The sequence below is a fragment of the Trachurus trachurus genome (assembly GCF_905171665.1).
Source record: "Trachurus trachurus genome assembly, chromosome: 14".
Taxonomy (NCBI): domain Eukaryota; kingdom Metazoa; phylum Chordata; class Actinopteri; order Carangiformes; family Carangidae; genus Trachurus; species Trachurus trachurus.
This window is the reverse complement of record NC_139903.1, coordinates 27109447-27125634: the sequence shown is the minus strand read 5'-3', so window position 1 is coordinate 27125634 and position 16188 is coordinate 27109447.

Here is a 16188-nt window from a genome sequence, read left to right as displayed (position 1 = left end):
GTGTCTAAATCAAATTACTGTAGCATTATTATCAGGTCTGCAAACACAGGTTTTAGTCATTTAGCAACTGTCTCTCCATTTCATAGTTTCTCCACCAGAGAGCACTGTCAGATGTCTCTCTCTATAAAAGCATCAAACTTTAGGAATGTAAAAAAAAAAGAAAAAGAAAACAAAATATTCAAGTTCAGTCTTGTATGTTGTCAGTCTTCAGCATTCAGTGTTGGTCAGGCTCTGATTGTTCCAGCAGCTCTGCTTTGGTGTACAATTGCAATTAATGACTCTTTTCATTCCCTCAAATTAACATGGACAAATAATTATTTGTGTCCTTGTCCCTCAAAACTCTGTTTTTGGATGCCACTGACAACTGACACACTTTTATTTGGAGGCCAAAACTTTCTATGCTGTCAATTAATATGGACAAATTATCAATTCATGGATACACAGACTATCAGAGAGATGATCAGAATCAATAAATTAAACCATACTGCAGAGGATAATGAAAACTAGAATATAATAGAAATAAGAAATATCAAGATGACAGGAAGCATATCGGCTGTTCAACAGGGTAATGATGAGGTACATGTGATCACTGTGCAGCCTTCTGTTTAACAGTGCTGGAGCTAAAAATATCAGATTAGAAGGATATATGCCTGACAGTTGATACTCAAGTACCAGGTGACGCAGATACACCTCACTAACTGTGATATTATTCCTCATTTGTCACATTGAAAGTTCAACCATGCAACTACACATATTTGATTTTACAGTCATTAATAGTCATCTGTTCTCCCCGGATAAAATGTTAAACAGTGGGAGGAATGGTATCTTTGTATTTCTTGAATAATTTCCTATTATGGTTGATGAAAAAAAATCATGTTCATAACAACACTGACATACTGTGTGTTAATGGTGCACTGCATGTACAGTACAGTACTGTGTGTTGATTGCAAAGATGTTGCAATAAGCCCCAATACACAGAAGTATATTGCTTCTTTACATAGTGATGAATATGCTATAATATTTTTGCTTCACATCTTTCTCCAGCTGCACAGTTACAGTTTCAGAAAAAACACATGAACTTCACATGTGAAACATTTTGCACATGTGTAAAACGTTTCCACATGTGGGAAATGGGTTCACATGGGAATTCACATGTGATTCACATAAAATTGGGCCCAAACCACGTTCCCAGATAACATTATTCCCATGTGCAAAATTTTTCACAAGTGAAGTTCATGTGTTTTTCTCTGTAAAGTTGAAGTTATGTTTATATCATTTTATTTGATATCTATGTTTTTTAAAAGTTATTGCAACATTCAGGGAAAAATCTAATACAAAAAAAAACAACAATTAACTTTACCTGCACAAGTTTGCGTGTTGCAATCACATACAGTAAATGTCTTAAATGGGATTTGAAATTGAAGGAACGGCTAAACTAAACATGACAAATGATGAGGTCTGCCATCTTGGCGAGCATGAGACCTTCTAGTACGTCCATATGGATGACCAGGCACAGGCACTTACACACATATGTATGTATGAGCCCTGAATATGTGAAAGACGATGAGGCCAGTCCTCCCAAGGCCCTTGTACGTCTGCACATTACAGTGCTGCTGTCACGGCTCCAGGCTGTGTGTGTGTGTGTGTGTGTGTGTGTGTGCGTCCCTGATGTAACAATGGGTTGAAGCTTTGTACATGTTTGTGTATCTTCTGAGTGTGTGTTTACAGATAATGTGCACAAGTGAGAAAGACTGTGTAATTGCATTTTCACTCTCACATGCTGACACAAACACTAGAGAGAGAGAGAGAGATAGTGTGTGAGTGAGTGCACATGTGTGTCAGCGTGTGCCGGGTTTGCCAAACGGGTCTCCTTCCTCTTCTTCATGCCCATCGCCTTTGGAGACCACAAAGAGGATCAGTGTGACAGTCAGTACAATAGGAGACCAGATACAGCTGAATCAGCCCAGCTTTCATACCAACACTGAGGCAAAGTTTCTCACAATACCTATCAATGAGCACGGCTGCCCATTTCCATAATACATTACTGCCTGTTTGAACACGGCGAGATCCTTCCAACAACTCCTACATTCATGCATTCATCTAATGAATACAGTGCTCTGCAGATCTCTGAGGTCACCATGCTTTTCAAGCACTTCATAATTAAGGCATTATTTGGAAAGTGGTACAAGAATGTAGAGGGTACTGTAGTATAGGATAGCATTAGATGAAATATTAATGTGTGTATGTGTGTGCGTGCGCTTGCGTGTTCCTGTCAGCCAGGCTCCACCGTTTGTTCAAACATCCAAATCCTTTAGTGTGTTGTGCTTCTGCAGGCTGCAGGCTATAATTAGAAAAGGAAGTGATAGACAGGGAAGTTGTGTTTCCAGCAGGATTTCATATCGACGCAACAAATATCAAAACCATTTCATTTACACACTGAAATAACTAATCAATTCCTAGTGCAATTCCAATCCCTTCACTGAGAGAGCCTTGTTGAGAGCGTGTGGACAATTTACCAGGATGCTATATGTGAGATAAATAATCGGACATGGAAAAACAAGGCATGTGTTATATAGGCAAAGACAACAACAGGGCCTGGTAACCTCTGAGGATGAAATTTAAGATTCTATTTTAAGCAATCTATTAAAGAAAAGTAGTATAGATTTAACAGCAGCCTCTGAGATGTGATGTCAAGTGAATTGAACATATGAGTCATCCATTACAGCAGCCTGGAAATGACTCACTAGAGCAAAAGCATACAAGATGTGGAACAAAAAAACAAAAAAAAGCTGAGATGATACCACTTTAGTCAAATGCAGATGCAGGACACATCTGTAGCATGTCACCGACATACTTGCAGTAGCATTAAACCCACATATTTTACTACAGCATATACGCAGCCTATCTTATACGCCTGCGACTGTGCAGAAGAAAGTCAACAGCCTGGAGGTTGTAATGAAACGCTCCTCATCTGCACTGAGTCTGTGTGCCACTGGGGGGCAAAGTAGCACTATCAACATTTAGCAGCAGTGACCCATTTTCCAAATGTTGTGCTCCTCTCATGCATTTGTTGTTCCTTCCTTTTGAAATGAAAATACGTATGTGAGCATAAACATATAACGCATTACCATATCAATCGGCGGCGCTGAATGCTGTGTCAGAGCAAGCGAAGGCCGAGCGTGTCATTAACATGTTGTTGTGGACACCGGGTGACAAAACCTCGTCTTTTCTCTGGCGTCATTAGCTGAAACACAGGGAGGAGGAGAGAGAGCGAAAGAAAAAAAAGGGGGAGATGTATGAAGCAATAACACCAGAGCATTCAAAAGTGCTCATACCTGATTATTATCCTTAGTGAACTGTCATGCGTTCACTGGGGTGAACATGCCACCGCAACGCACTCTTATTTATTTACCAGCCCTCTCCAACACTACAGTGAGGGTCTCTCGGCAGACTTAACAGGATTTAAGACTACAGCTATGTGGCCATAAATAATCCACCTCAAGTATCCTCTTATACTTCAAAGAGATGCTGGCTGAAGATTAGCATTTTGCCTTCACTGTGGGGGGAAAGTGGCTAAAAATAGTTGTGTTCTAGGAGAAAAAAGCATTCTTTGCTTTGGAAGACTGGGTTGCTGTTAGTCCGGATGCTGGCGAGTGCAGCTACAGTATAGAGCATCGCCCAGCTTCTTCTCCTCCTCCGTCTCCCAGTCTGGTCCTGATTTACTCTAACCGCTGGTGTCCTCGTGTGAAGTGTTGATGAGACCCCTGAACTCCCCCCTCCCTCCCTCCCTCCTCCTGCTGGGGAAGGTTAATTGAAATGGGTTCCGGTTCCGTGATAGACGGGTCCTCAAATTAAACCCACGCAAAAAAACATTTGTGATTCTGTGAATCCTTCACATACAGTATTACCTTACAATCGCTGCATGTTGTCACAGTGTGCGAAGAGCGTATACCCAGCCCGCTCATGTTTCAGGGGAGAGATTGTTCTGCTTGTCACAGTTTTGTAGGCACTCAAGGCTGCGGCATCTTTTGTTGGTAAGGCGCTGGAAGAGGATATGGATCTGACTGAAGAGACGGATGTTTTCGAAAACAGAACCTGATGGCCGTGCAAATAGAAAGCAACAACACAAAGATGCTAAATACATTAAAACAAGAATAAAAAACCTTCAAAAGTAAAAGTAAACTAATTAGTTACTTTGATTGCTTCCATATTCTGCTGTCAGTCAAATTAATTTGTTAATGAATTTATTTATTCTTTCTGTTCATAACTGGCATAACTGATTACTGTTTTTTTCATGACAGTACCTCTGAATTAATTAGTACCAAGCTATTTCATCTTAAACTGTCTCTTTAACTCATAACTATAGTCATTTAGTCATACCCATAAGATAATAATACATTACAGTGTGGGGCAGCTAACATCCCCCCAAAAATGGTCCAAATCAACTTGTCTTCAGTTTTCAGTAGTTTGCTCTTTTGGTGAACTCAGACCATACTGTCAGAAGTAAGGACAAAACAGCACTGCTTTTATTTATTAATATGAGGGAAACACTATTAAAAATGTACTATATTTAAAGATGTACTCAATAAATAAATAAATAAAATGAAAATATATAAAATCTTAAATCCTCAACATCCTCAGCCTATCCCTAATGCGCCGCATTGCCAAGCAGTGTGCTAAACCGTGGCCAAGCAGGAGTGAGGTATAAGGTAGAGATAAGATAAATAAAAGTGCATGAGATTGGAATGAAACCTGTTTGGCGGTGGGTAAAAACCGCTCTGACTTCTTCACCCTTTTTTCCAATATACAGTATGATCACAACATAAGTCTGCATTTGCAATGAATGGCTGTGCCGGAATGAATTGTACCTCTACACACTGTCTGAAGCAGCAGGATGTTGTAAATTCTATTTTTCTCTTTTTGTGGTCTTCTCAATACTGTACTTTTGCACATTAGAATAGAAAATGATCCAAATTCACTGATGAAGTGAGCAAAATGTAGAAAAAGCTCCCTTTTTTTTAACAGAGTGCGGATATGAGCTATACGACCAAGCATTTCTCATTGCTCCATAACAGCACAACAGCTAATGAAAAGACTATGAGAGTTAAACACTTGGACGACCACATTCATATTCATTAATGCAAAATTGAATGTTAATACAAACACTGGGAGTGTAAACAAAGATCATTTACAAATTGAGTGTACCAGCAGTTGAACAGCACACAAACGTGTGAACTCCCAAAAAGTGTTTCGGAGGTGTGCAGCTTCTCAATAATATATTTCCAAACATCAGCAAGTGATTTATAATTTAGCTCAGTGGTAGGTAGAGCCTCTGCCAAAAAACAAAAACCCCGCGTAACTTTTAACATGCACAGCAGGTTACAGAGGAGCCGAATAGCTATTAAAACTGGAGTCATTTGGGGGAAAGTGGAGGCTTGTGTCTCTCCATACTGCTGAGATAAGCACCTTGAGGGACTTCCCAAGGCCTCGGCCTACTTTGCATCAAGTCTGGGTGAGGAGAGGAGTAGGAGGAGGAGGAGGAGGAGGAGGAGGAGGAGAAGAAGCAAAGCACAGCAGCTGCCAAGCAGACGGCGTGAGGTGGTGTCTGATTCAGGCAACAAAATCTTCGCTTGATACACAAAGCCCATGATGTCTGGGGCTTTTAAAGGTCTGCAATCTCCCTGCCTTGTTTTCCTGAGCTCTTGTCTGCTGTAATGACATTTCACAAAGTACCGACCTCGCCAAGAAGTAGAAGACGTTCTGTTTGGACAGTTTCTTTAGAAATCACCTGCACTTAGTAAACTTATTCAAATCTCATAAACACCAGATTTGCAGGATATACTGTATTCTACCTGTATGTGTACAGGGACACTGGGAAAGAAGATGTGAAGTGCAGTTTTCAGCAATATTAAGCTCGAATATGTGCCATCTTATGCTTGAATCGCCACTGGCTTAGGAAATATGGAGTGTAGATGCTATCTGGCTCCAATCGCAGTCAGACTGCCTAGATTGTGGCAGTCGTGGTATGGACTGAGTGAAGGACTTGGAGGTTTAAAGCCTGGCCAGCACACAGCACTATGTTTCATTTTCCACTGAATGCATTGACCTAAATATTTCAAACAATTAATGCACTGCATTAACTAGGCCTTCAACCTTTTAGACCTGCTTCAGGTGATTAAACACAGGCTAAATGTATGAGGCAACATTAACTAAAGCATATTTTGATCGGAGCAACCAATGGTGATGAAAATGTGTAACTAATAGCCTACACAACATTGCTGTCAGATTTTAAAGTGGCAATAAACAACTAGCCAGTGATTTCATTTCACTTTGCAGATCCGTCTGGGGAAGAAGTGGTTTGAGACCGACTTCCAATTCCCCGAAAACTGTGGAACCAATCACAGACAGGTTTTTCTTACAAAGTACAGATAGCCACCAAAGAGCAGCTATCATCGTTGCTTCAATTTTGAGAGACTCTAATTTAGTTTTTTCACTAAAAAACAAGCAAAAAATAGCATAAGCAATATGTTTTCCGTCGCTCTGCCTCCATAATCTGGATGGCTGCTCTGATCGGTGTGAGGTCTATCCAAAACTTTTGATCTCATGCCTCTTATAGGTCAGAGGTGAATAGGCTACTCCTTCCCCAGACCCATATTCAGTATCAAATGAAATTGTGATGCATTAGCCAGGCTCATAAACAACATTTCTACTGTACAATAACAATGGATCACGTGACTAGTGGAACATTGAAGTGTAGGTTAGAGAAGCTTGCACACAACCTGAGGTAAAATGAAAGTGAACGACTTCATCATGTGGACACAAACGCTGCTCCAAAGGCACATTATGGAAGTAGTAGTGTTCATAGATTTCCCCTCACTGCCCCATAGTGACTGGAAAACCACACCAGAGTAGTAAAGCAAAAAATCAGCCGTGAGTGTGGGTGACAGAGGGAGTTACTCACAAGGCTGGTTGATAACCAAAGGCCACCAACACGCTATCGCTGCTCACTCACATTTGCTCCCCGAGCCTCTTTCTATTTTCTCTGTACTGTGCTGTTAATTCCCCTTTGGGATCGAGTCCTCAGGATTTGACATCTTTCCTTTTTAATAAAGACTTATGAGAAGAGGGTGGAGGGTGAGGGGTGAAAAGCTCCTTTAGCTAGCTAGTTTGCTAAATGGTAGTTAATAAGCTAATTTGCTGTTTTGGTAATGGATTGTGAATTTAGCACCGTTTATTCTCAAAACGTATTTGTACCATTAGTTTTTATAGATCCCAGTATTGACATTTTTATATTGTACAATGTATAATGATTTGAGAGAGGTATTATTTCATGAAATCTGTGGACAAGATCCAGAAATATTTTGGTGCTCTGATGAGCAGATGCTGGAGTGGTTGTTTAATTTCAGTGTGTTTAAGACTGCTAGTTTTATTTCTAAAGCCTGGAAAAGAAGACAGGAAAATTTGTTTAATTAATTTCTGTTGATTTCCTTTGAACCTTGGCATAGTTTTCCTTTTCTTTTTTTGGATAATGGTTTTGAACCCCTGTTTGTTTTCTTATTTCTTTGATGTGTTGAGGATGTGCTCTGCTCCCGGTTTGTTTTCATGATGCAGGCTGGGCATACATAAGTATGCATGACACAATAATAGAAGTCATGCATTCATTCATTCATAGTCCTAAATACAGTTTTTCTTTTTTTCCTCACAAGAGATTCATTAATAAGCCCAAGTTTGCGCCTCATCTGTCATCGGTGTGTATGCATGTGTGTGTAATTCTTTTGGGAAATAATTTTGTGACATGTTCATTTCTTTGTTTGACCAGATAAACATTTCCTCTCCGGTGCCAGGCAGGTGTTTTGTGGCAACAGCATACTTGAGGGAACATGGTAAATGAAGATATCTGTTGTGATCTGTGTACCGATGAAGAACCGGCAAACAATCCGCCATCACTCACTGCCTCCAAACCGGAGTGCAGGCATATTTTAGCTCTGTGGCGGTGGCTGCTCGGTCTGTCAGCTCCCTTATCTCAGGAATAAAGGTCCCTTCGCACCCTCTTTATACAAGAAATTCATACTGGGGGCCAAAACATGGATCCACTCCATACCGTCTGCCTATTAGAAAAGCTGGTTCAGGCTTGTATTCACCTGTCAAAAGTGGGCTGAGGCTGTTTAAATCATCAGCCGTATGCAGGGGAAGATAATGTGCAAGTTCAGAGACTGCCGACCAAATTATTTCAGAGGATTAGCTTCCCGACTGTCATCTCTGCCTTGCTCAGCTTGGCATTCAGAGGCTTGCTGACTCCCCAGACAAACAGCAACCCCTGACTTTGAAAGAGTTAGCCGTGGCTTCCCTTCCCCTCCCTCTTTAAAAAAGCTGGTCACTTTCTCACAGCTGCATATGCATGACGCTGACTGCTCATGGAATTAATTTGACTTCATTTTGCACGGTTATTGCAAATAAAACTCCCATTGATACCAATGGCCAATGGATACGGTAGAGAGGTACAGTAGGATAGAGCAATAAACAGAGCAGTAAGCTCAAACACTGCAGTATAGAGGAAATATCCCCCCCATGCACAAGAAGTACAGCAACATCCCCCCTGAGTATATTTGTACAAACACAGACAATAACACCGGCTCTTTCCTGCTCTCTCAACAGTAGGTACCAAGGCAGCAGCTGCAGTGTTGTGATGTCAAAAGTCTCCTGTTTGTAAAAATGTGTGTATTTGTGTGTGTATGTATGTGTGTGTGTGTGTGTGTTAGCAATACGCTGTTTTGGAAGCCAGATTGCTCCCTCAAGCAACATCTCTGCTGACCTGCCGCTGACATCCCGACATGCTCTCCCTGCATCCTGAGCTATCTGTGAGACATTCCACTGTAAGGCCGGATTAAGACTTCACTAAGAATCACTCCATCTTGGCTATTTGTTTATAATATATTGCTGTACCCAATGGCTGCTCGGGGTATTCGCTTCATGCACCAATAGCTGTTCATCAAGCACTCAGCCGGGCTACAGCCCGCCGTAGACACCTCCTATCCGAGGAGGAGGAGATAATTTATCTGAACTGATGTAACGAGTGCTGACAGATTATATGGAAATAAATGCTACCTCTGCCTCCGACAACATGTGTACATCTTATGGCGCTCCACTTCTCTTTGCTGGAAGTGACATTTATGGCGCTGGATGAATGCAAATGACAGTGACACCCCAAAATTGCTCCTTTCAAACAGAAACAGGACACATGTTGTGTTTTGGGATTTCAAAGGACACGACAGACTGTTCATGAAGAATATGTATACAGTCCTGCAATGATTCCGCCTAATGAAAACCAGCGTGTGACTCTGAGGCAGCCTCCACCCCCACATCCACACACAATTAATATTTAGGCAGCTGTGACATGGCTGCGATTCACATGCCAATCAGCCACCAGTGGGCAATTAGATGGGAGGTAGGACGACCTAGCTAGAGCTAATCTGATTGGAGAGGACGGATGGAGAATCCTTAGATGGAGATGGATGGGTAAGGAGAGGGGGAGGTGACGTGGGAGCCTGAGAAACAAGTGAGGTATGCGGTGCGTGTGTGTGTTTGGTGGGTTGTATAGGAGACACAATGAGCAGAGGTAGAAAGAAACGGATAGTGGGAGGGAGGGAAATTGTCAAAGCAGTGGATGTATAGAGAAAACACTATAGACTCTTCATCTGGCTCCTGGCAGGTGTTTAAAGAGCATGCTAATAGAAGCCTTGTGCTCCCATAACAATGACTTTAGTATTGTCATATTCAGCTGATTAAACCAAGGATGTCATGCTGTATGTGCCGCTATGCTATATTTGCTCTCGGCACCATGGAAATGATACTGTGGTTTGCTTTACTTCCCCTCCCTTGCCTTCCTTTGTTTTCTCTCCCAGATAATTACTATCTAATAACAGCAGAAAGGCCATAGAAAGTCTCAACAAAGCTAACAGTGGAGGACATGGAGAGCTCCTTCTTCCAGCTATTTCAACTTTTTTCTGTCTTTCTTTTTATTTCTGAAATGTGACACAAAGGTATATTTCAGATTGGAAAAGAATGTTTCTCAATCTCGTTCCTATAATGAAGAAATGACTGCCTTCATTCCTAGTAAAGCTGATCATTACTTAAATAATGTACCATACTCTTAAAATATGAATACATTTAGGCTTATTTTGTTGTCCAAGTCCTTTAATGTGACTGTGAGTGCAGTAGGATCGCAGAGCATAACTGTGACAGTACATTAAACTGCCTTGTTCCTTGACCAATAAAAAATATCCATAAACAATGAGGCAATTATGCATGAATTACACATATGTGGTGTGAGTGTACCATTAATGCGGAGAGGCAAGTAAAGTGGCCAGCATTGCCACCTGGAGATTTGCACTCCAGGATATTATATCTCAGGAATTTCAATATTTGTAGAATGGAAGCAAAGGTGCAGGCTTGTTATTGATGAGGCCAATAAAAGATTTCAATGAAAAAACACATCCAAAGTAGTAAGCACTGGAGCTGCTGAAGAAAAATAGCATAAGTACACAGTATTAAGCATTAGTAAAGCATTAATAAATACTGAATTCTTCATTTATAACACATGAATACTCATTAGTATGTAGTTTATAAATACAGTCAGTGCTTATCAATGATGAGTGAAACATTTTTAACTGTGTTTATAAACATACTACATACTAATGAGTATCCATGTGTTATAAATGATGAATTCGGTATGTTATGCTTAACCAATACTGTGTACTTATTATAAAGTGTTACCAGAAACTGATATTAAACGCAGATGAGAATCACGTATTTAAAAATAATACAATTCCATTCAATGTGTGATTTAGATTTATGAAAACAACAAGATGTTGCGGTTTAATGCAATGTATGTGTTAAAGGTTGATGTCACTCCCACATACACTAAGGGAAATATGAAAAATAAAAGTGAGCTGTGGCCACTTTTAGACAGGAACACTGTGCCCTCAGGTGCAGCACAGGAAAACAGGAAACCTCACTGCAAAAGGTGATCCAAAAATGTCCCAGTGTGCCCAGCCCCCAAACCTCTCAGCACACTGCAGAAGAAAAGCTATAATGCCAAGCAATGAATCACAAGTAAATCAACCAATAAACAACCAAACAATATCAAGACATCAACTGTAGAATCTGGTGATGCACAGTGTAAATTAAAGGGCCAATGGTTGAGCCCCCTGTAGCAGAAATTAGCATCACACCGTCACTCCTAAAACCTACAGTATAATGTGTGTGCTTTGTGATATATCTATCTACTGCAAATGAGCTAATGGTGTGAATGGGAACTAAAAACTAATTTTCTGCTTAACTTATTCATGATATTTACACATTGTCTGAGATATAAATTGTCCTTTGTTATATTCCTGCTGTACCCTCTGAGCTTGTGTCCAAGAGAAGCCACAAGTAATATCGTGCCAAGGCTTTCATCAGTAGCACATAGCAGATGGGTTTGCAGCATATACAGTAGGTTCACAGTACTGAAAGTTGTTAAAGGAAAAGGCTGTCAGCTGGTTGGTCAGTACGTTGGTCCAGACTAAAGGATCTGCCATATGTGTGTTGTACAGGATGTTATAAACCGACAGAAAAAAGAAATTCCCATCATCCTCAACTGTATCTGAGTGTATTTATGGTATTAAAGGGATAGTTCAACATTTTGGCAAATTGGCCCATTGCCATAATTGCTATAGTCATAGCAGTAGGTTCGTTACCTTTAATTGTAGGTGTAAGCTATTTTTAGTACAGCGGAGCGCAGCAGCAGGCTGCTCAGAGCTACGCTATGGAGGCTAAGGGAATTTCTTGGTTTCCCTCATCAAACTCATCAAATACAAAATCCCAAAACTCCACAGCGCTTTTGTAGACAAGTTGTGAGCTGCACAATCACCACGCTATGAGATAATGACGGAACGATACGAAACGGAGCCGTTTTCGAGGTAAATTCATACAAAACCGCTGATGCGCGTTGCGTTCAGGGACAGTTTTTCAGCAAGCAGTCTCCGTATTTACCCTGTATTTACCTCGAAAACGGCTCCGTTTCGTATCGTTCCGTCATTATCTCATAGCGTGGTGGTTGTGCAGGTCACAACTTGTCTACAAAAGCGCTGTGGAGTTTTGGGATGTTGAATTTGATGAGTTTAATGAGGGAAACCAAGAAATTCCATTAGCCTCCATAGCGTAGCTCTGAGCAGCCAGCTGCTGCGCTCCGCCGTACTGAAAATAGCTTACACCTACAATTAAAGGTAATGAACCTACTGCTATGACTATAGCGATTATGGCAATGGGCCAATTTGCCAAAATGTTGAACTATCCCTTTAAGCAAATGTTAGCATGATAATTAAGACCATGAAGATGGGAAATTGTATAATTAGCATCAACACACCAGCATCATTGTCTAAAAACTGTGAATAAAGATGAATGTGGGCTCTGTGAAGTCATCCAATGATTTCTGAAGAGAAGCTTGAAGTTCACAGCGAGCTGCTCTGCTGTCACCATCTTGGCAGTGCCTGATTCCACCAAACTAATACAGCTAATCTGAAATTGGCAAAGACATGCATGCTGGTTTGTGACAAGCATAGGTCATCCACCTGTCACTCAAAGCAGCCTTCCTTCAATATGCTTAACTTTAAGCCTTAATAAACTGTAAACGGGTGACTTATATAAAACTCCGCCCCCACGCATTGATCATGAAGGAGGAAACTAGCAAAACTGTTTTTGTACCAGGCTGTAAACATGTCTATTTCTGCTGTAAAGTTGAACATTTTAACTGTGTCTATGAGGATTGGAGGAGGTTAACACTTGGCGTCTACTCATGGAACATTACCATTTAGCCCAAAGCCCAGCTCTGTCTAAAGCTGGAGTTGTGTCACCATTAACGGCCAACACTGTACCTACGACAGTTATGTGGGTAGGACTGAAGCTACAGTGTAGCTAATGTGCACCCACTCAAAAATCCGACTACAGGTTGGGGCTGTGTGGAGATGGTTGAGAGTGACGAACATGAAGCAGATTGAAAGAGAAATCCTCCGCTCAGTGCACTGAACCGCTGTAAAGGAAACCATGTAAATACAGCAACACTGTAATACTTGCATATTCAGTAATGAATCATGTTGGGCCTCCTAATTGCTATAGTATAACAAAGTGGATGAGACAGTCACTGTGACAAATATAATTAAGGTGTGATACAACCTAATCATATATAATACATCCACCCAATGCTGTTGTATCTTCAGCTAGGTAAATTCAATAACCACTTACCCCTTTGCATCAAGTATAAAACCCATGGACACAAATTCAAACAACAGATTGTGTCATTGGAAAAATATGTTTTAATAAATACAATCAACGTGTCCAAAATCACCATCTCCCTTCTCACAATCCATGGAGCTCTGTTTACTCTCTACACCAGGATACAGTCTTTCAGCAAGTGCATGCATGGTGCTTGGTTAGTGACCATCATTTGTTGATTACTTGATGCATTGTTGGTACTATGAGTCCAGTATGGGAGACTCTAATACACATGGGAGGCAAGGGTGATTGAACAGAGGTGTAACGTATTAAGGCGGGTCAGAAAATCAACAAGAAGGAGAACAGAGCAAAGACAGGAAGTAAAACAACCACAAGATACACAAGGAAGTTTACTTCAAAATAAAACACAGATAGACAATGATGCATGACTAAGAATAGATATATGTAATCATTTTGATATTATATTGATGTGAAAGGTTATAGAGGTTTGCCCAGAACTGTTTTTGTCTACAGCTGTGGGTCCAGAGCCCTGACAAATACCTGTGAAAAGCTTGAATATCTCAGTTTTTAACCAGCAAATTGTTCAGATAAAAATCATCATTATAAGAATATACCTGTTTTCCACAGACATTTATCATATTCTGCCCCACTCATCATTACCAACCTAATATAAAAAAAATATAAACAATGCACTATGTGTCTGAATTCAACACTGACTGGTCTGTATGGGTGTCAAGCAATCAATGTGTCGTTGTCAAGGCTGATTAGTATGCTAACAGTTAGCTGTCATGCTAGACGGTCAGTCTTTTCCTTCTTCTGTACCTTTTCTTTTTTTTGCAACAAAAAATGCTGCGTTCGGGGCCTCCATGGAGTTGAAACGTCCATTCAGTACGAAGCGCTGAAATAATTGCTGACCATTCTGATGAAAGTACCAGTGCTGCCTGCATAATTCATACAGGCCTGCATGCATGAATGTCTGCTAGACCTATGGCTGCTTTTGGAGGTTTGAAAACATGGGGACCCTATGAAGCCATGGCTGAGGGCTGTGTGATGGAGTGGTAAAGAGGAGGGGTGTTTCCCTTTTGATCGGAGCTTTTCAGGTGCAGTGTGACCCTATTTAGACAGGATTTAAGCGGAAGACTTTCATCCATTCCTCTAGTTAAATTAACTTCTTTCTCTTCACATGCTCTGTTTGGTACACAACAAGCAGTGACCTTCATTATCTTGAAAGCCGTAGGCTAATTAGGCATCTTAAAGGCACCATTAATCTATTCTAGGTTGCCCCAGTCAAATGTTTGTCCCGACTGATAACTCATCGACTATCTTCTCAGAAAAAGGAATAATGTGGCACAAATTTTGGGCATATTTTTACTTGACATTACTTTTTTTTCATTTTTCTTTCACTACCACTATTGTTCTTCCCCACAAAACATGCTTCAGTTTTGGCTCAGTGTTTAGCAGGATTTGCAACAGAGCCAGGGTGAATATTTAAAATAGACTGTGCCCTGAAACTCTGTGCACAATCGGTGCAAAGCGTTTTATTTTGGCAAGTTGCATGTTGTGGCTTTGAATAAGGATCAGCAGCCTGACTTGGGCGCTGATAAGGGTTGTTTTGACCTCTGGGGCCTTCAAGGTGCCACAACAGAGGGACAAGTGTCTTTAGGTTAAAGCCACATCACCCCAGGAATCTTATCCAATTCCAATCATGGTAGAGAGGCTAATCGAGCTAGTGGACAAAGTTGAGTAGCTGTACTGAAATAACCAATGACCATGATAGATTCTGTATTAGCTACGTGCTAAACTCAGGGCAGGTTGGGAAGGTATCATGTTTTATAAATCACTCTGCATCACTGTGCTTAAAGTGATAGTTCAACATTTTGGCTCATGGGATTTCTTGGTTTCCCTCATCAAATAGACAATCCAACAACTCCAAAACACTCTGGTGGACAAGTTGTGACCTGCACATTCACCACACTATGAGATAATAATGGAACGTTACAAGACAGAGTTGTTTTCGAGGTAAATTCATGATGCACGTTCCTGTCAGGGGCAGTTTTCCAGCAAGCAGTCTCTGTATTTGCCTCAAAAACAACTCTGTCTCGTAACATTCTGGTATTATCTCATAGCGTGGTGAATGTGCAGGTCGCAACTTGTCCACCAGAGCGTTTTGGAGTTGTTGGATTGTGTATTTGATGAGTTTGATGAGGGAAACGAATAAATCCCATTAGCCTCCGTAGCGTAGCTCTGAGCAGCTCGCAGCTCCACTCAGCCATTCTAAAATAATTTGCCAAAATGTTCAACTATTCCTTTAAGTCCCTTTCTTCTAATATGGGTTAAAGACTTGCTACTTGTGCTGATGTTTCTCTGGTATAATCAGCTGCACTTCATTACTACTATGAACTATGAATCCACAGAAACGCACAGGATGAGGGATGATGTCCATTTCATTGCGAACCATGTACTGTAGAGTCAAAAGGAATGTGAGCCGATGGCTTTTTTTTCTTCTTTTTTGGGGGGTTACAAAATCACTGAAAACCGTGACTTATCTGGTGCAAACACTTGTGTTTTCAGTCAGGCAGTGAGTAGGGATATGCCAGGGAACCTGAGTCTTACAGGCGGCGCTGAGCTGCGAATGCTGTGATTCCAGCAGCAGGCTGAGGTTTGCCCCGCCTTGTCACAGCCCGATCCATGATCCAAATACAAATAAATTAGCATTTTCTCGAGCTAAAAGGTTATGAATACACATTTGATGCAAGAACTGGCTGTTCTGGAGAGCTGGCACGATACAAATGCATCTAATTATATCTTTTATTGTAGTGTGAGAGTGTAAAATGGCTTATGTTAGAATTACCTGTGCACACCGGAGTGAAACTGACCTTTATTTCCAACTGTGACACGACGAGAATGTTATGCAAA